The 4,460-nt window shown below is 34.8% G+C and overlaps 1 non-coding gene across 1 annotated transcript; it reads right to left on the bottom strand.

Annotated features, from left to right (window-relative positions):
* Window positions 1-2,439: 2,439 nt before the first annotated feature.
* LOC116274084 lies at window positions 2,440-2,652 on the bottom strand. Its single transcript, XR_004182553.1, has one exon. It is a non-coding gene; the product is annotated as a small nucleolar RNA U3 (small nucleolar RNA).
* Between the last annotated feature and the right edge of the window lie 1,808 nt (window positions 2,653-4,460).

The following is a 4,460-nucleotide window of genomic DNA, read 5'->3' as shown; positions in this document are numbered from 1 at the left end:
TGACTTTAAACTTGGGTTTCTGGTTGTACCTTATTCCAATTTAGTACTGAGATAATATTCAAATCAACTTTCAGGGAACTTTTCCTAATGACATGCTCTGAATTATTAATTCTATCATAACACATTTCATAACACATTCTATCATAACCCATTCCGTAACACATTCTATCATAACACATTGCTGTATGATGCTTGAAGACATGTAAGGAAGGGGATTTGCACAAACATTTTATTTTTGTGTTTGACTCACAATTTGGAGTATTACAAAATTTGGAAAACTAGGTAAATATAGTCATCATTTGTGACTATAAAAGTATTTTACCAATAACTTGGATATTTGAAACAACTTATCCCTCCCCATGCCCTTTTAGTAAAAAATAGTTTTCAGTTTTTCTTTTAAAAACCCTCCAAGTTTGAAGTTGAAACAACTTATCCTAGAAAAAATTATCAAGCAATATGCAGTAGTTGACCAAGACAAATAACATTAGTGAAATAAGTAGTGGAAGAAATATGTATCTATGTTAGAAAGAAACATGAAGTTTATTTTTTTCCTCTAAGAGTTATCCGCCCTAGCACATTACAAAACTTTTGCCACCCTGGAATAAACAAAAAATCCTATGAGGATTTAGATGGAAAAAATATAGAAAGCGGATTTAACTGGGGTTGTTAATGTTACTCTTAGGATATTCTGTTTGGGAGTTCCTTGCACAGAACAGTGGGATTTCTGAGAAGACACTTTGACCATTGACAGAATTATGTCACTCCCAAGACTCTCCACTTTAGGAAGCCATTATTTGCCTCCCAGTTTTTGCCTTAATAGTTACTCACAGGTTTGCTTGCTCCAGATAATTTGACATTAAATTTACTGAAATATTTACATTAAAAGGTCAATATGCTGATATATTCAAACATAGAATGTTAAGATACAGACCATTCTTTATGTACTTAAATATGATATCAAGACAGTTTCTGTAAAAAGACCACAGGTACAAAGAAATTCTGCATCAAAGTCAGAACAAGAATATTCAGAAGTATGGAAATAAAAAAATACCTTATTTGTAAGTGAAAAGTTAGTTATCTGATTTCTGGAAATAGATATCCCTATTGTGGAATCTAATTGAAAAACCAAAAAATGAAATAAGAGAACTTGACTGATTTAAGTCTATCTAAGCAAAAATGAACTAGATTTATTATTCTAACCTGCCAATCTGGATGAGAAAGAAATCATAGGAGAGTGGATTGATGTAAAGATATTGGTGAGCTGAAATGGGCAGTGAGTTTGGGGGGGGCGTTGGGTTTGTCAAAAGAAAGGAGTTCTGTTTCTGATAATGTTTCCAGAATTTATCACATGTCAGTTCATGTTTACTTCTGGACATCAAAGGACGTGATCATTTGTCAAGGTCTGTAAGGGAAGGTATTCGTAATAGTTATTTATTGATGCAGAACAAATTATCCCCATACTTGGGAGTTTAAAACATCAAATATTATTCTCTCATATTTCTATGAGTAAAAAATTTGAAGGCAGCTTAGCTGGATGGTTCTGGCTGAGGGTCAAGCCATGATGTTGGCTGGAGTTACTGTCATCTTCAAAACTTCACTGGAGCTGTAGCTTTAGGATCTACTTACTGGATGGTTCAATTACGTGACTCTAGCAGAAGGCATGGATTCCTTGATGATTTTTGAAAAGAAGCATCCTTTCCTGTCCACATGGACCACTACATGGAGTTGTTCAAGCAACATGAGTGTTCTGATGACATGGTATCTATTAATAGCTTTCACCATAGCAAGTGATCCCAGAGAGAGTGAAGAGACAGATGCAAGGCCCTGCATGACCTCCTATTGAAGGTTACACACCATCGCCTCTACATAGTCTATTTGATAGAAGCAAGCCACTACATCCACCCAACGTTCAAGCGGAGGGCAATGGAGCTCCATCTCTTAAAGGGAAGCATGTCAAAGAATTAGTAGATATATTTTAAAACTACCACTCTCATTTCATGTCATTTTACTGTATGAATATTTTTATATGATATTCTGTTGTATCTTGATGTATTTTTTAACATCTTCAGGCATTGTTTTTATCTTCAGGCATTGTTCCTAAAGTTCAGACAAAATGCTACCTTCAAATGACCTGAAAAAGCACATTTTTGTAATGAAAGCTATCTTATCTAGGGAAATGAAATTCCTGATTAAAATATTAAAATGTCAAAGAAAGTTAACATTTAAAAACATTTCAAGTAATGTATCTGATTACTGGATGTATACACTGTGTAAACCAAGGAATACTGATTGTGAATCCTTAGAAAAATGTCAGTCTTCTGTGAAAAACTATGGAAGATGTATCTTCTATAGAACATCTAAACAAATGTGCACATTAATCTACATACTGTTGCTTGATAAACTGCATTAGATTAAATTAATTAGTTAATTTAAATAATTAGCTCTCAGACTCCATCCTCCCCTCTTATTCTTCTGAGAGAGGGAAAGAATGATCATCAATACCAAGTGTCAGTTGCAGCAACACAACACACAGAGCTGGCTTCGTGCTTAGGAGACAACGCTGCTCCCCTTTCCCATAGTTTCTGGTGTTCTACATGTTCAGAGAAACTTATAGTAACAAAGCATAAAAGTGATCCCTGAAAGAATAGTCTTGATAAATGATATGGTTTGGTTCTGTCCCCCCTACAAATCTCATCTTGAATTGTAGTTCCCATAATTCCTACACATCGTGAGAGGGACTGGGTGGAGATAACTAACTCATGGGGCTGGTTTCCTCCAACCTGTTCTCGTGATAGTGAGTAAATTCTCACAAGGTCCGATGATTTTACAAGGAACTTCCCCCTTCGCTCAGCTCTCGTTCTTCTTCTTCCTGCCACCATGTGAAGAAGGATGTGTTGGTTTCCCCTGCTGCCGTGACTGTAAGTTTCCTGAGGCTTGCCCAGCCATGCTGAGCTGTGAGTTAATTAAACCTCTTTCCTCTATAAATTACCCAGTCTCAGGTATGTCCTTATAGCAGCATAAGAACAGACTAATGCAATAAATTATATTTTAAAGTTGAAATTGATGTTTGAGTATAACTGCCTCAGAAAGGCGCATAACCTATTGTGCTAAGGGTGCAATCCTGCATAAAGTCACTCAGTGTACTAGTGTCCCAAAGCATTAAACTGAAGAATTTCACAAGTCTTTTCTCATTCATTTAAAGGATAGCAATTAATACTTTTCTTACATTTCTTGTTTCATTCTGATTCTTTCTTAAAGATAGTAGATTTTAACATCATTTGTTGACATTTAGCAATGAATGAAGTATGTCCTCCAGCATTTTAGGACTATTAACTGCTATTTAAATGATAATGCATTTAGAGGCATAATTAGTAAGCATTTTTTTGCAATATTTTAATTTGGCATGTTAAGTTTTTTAAAATAACAGATTTCCATATGTAAATGGTTTCTATATGTAGCTGAATAATCTCAGCAATCTTACACAGGCCAGAATTTTTTTTCATTTTTTTTTATAACTACGCAAGAATCAAAATTATATTTGATTAAAAAATTAACAGAAACGACTTGATTGCAACAGTTTTTAAGATCACAAAGTATATTTGTTGATTCAGTTTTTTGAAGTGGGGAGAAAATTAGAAAAGGAGAACAAAGAGAATGTTGGCAAAAATATGGAATTTTTAAATTTTTTTATTTTTAGAGATAAGATATCACTCAGGGCTGGGTGCAGTGACTCACGCCTGTAATCTTAGCACTCTGGGAGGCCGAGGCAGGCAGATCACCTGAGGTTGGGAGTTCGAGACCAGTCTGACCGACATGGAGAAACCCTGTCTCTACTAAAAATACAAAATTAGCCGGGCATGGTGGCACATGCCTGTAATCCCAGCTAGTCGGGAGGCTGAGGTAGGAGAATAGCTTGAACCTGGGAGGTGGAGGTTGCAGGGAGCTGTGATGGCACCATTGTACTCCAACCTGGGCAACAGGAGCGAAACTCTGTCTAAAAATTTAATTAATAAATAAAATAAAATTACTCTGTCATTATACTATAATAATAATACTAATAAAAATAAAACTTGTACAATTATAGTTTGGGACTTCAAGGTGTCCCTCTCAGCTACTGATAAAAATATTAGACAGAAAATTTAGCAAAGATAAAGGAAATCCAAACACCTTTCAGAAAATAGGATCTAATTGACATATATAAAAATGTCCACCTGAAAACTGTAGAATATATACATATTTATTTCAAGCACCCATGGGACATTTGCCAAAATAACCTGGGCCATAAAACAAACCTCAACAAATTTAAAAGAACTGAAGTAATGTAGAGTTTGTGTTCTGTGACCAAAAATCCATAACAGAAAGAAACCTGTAAAATGTCTAAACACATAAAAATTAAACTCCACATTTCTGAATACTTCGTGGATAAAATAAAAATTTAAAAATACACACATACAAATTAA

The sequence above is a fragment of the Papio anubis genome, chromosome 2 (assembly GCF_008728515.1).
Source record: "Papio anubis isolate 15944 chromosome 2, Panubis1.0, whole genome shotgun sequence".
In the NCBI taxonomy this organism is placed as follows: domain Eukaryota; kingdom Metazoa; phylum Chordata; class Mammalia; order Primates; family Cercopithecidae; genus Papio; species Papio anubis.
This window is presented reverse-complemented; position numbering and strand designations above follow the sequence as displayed.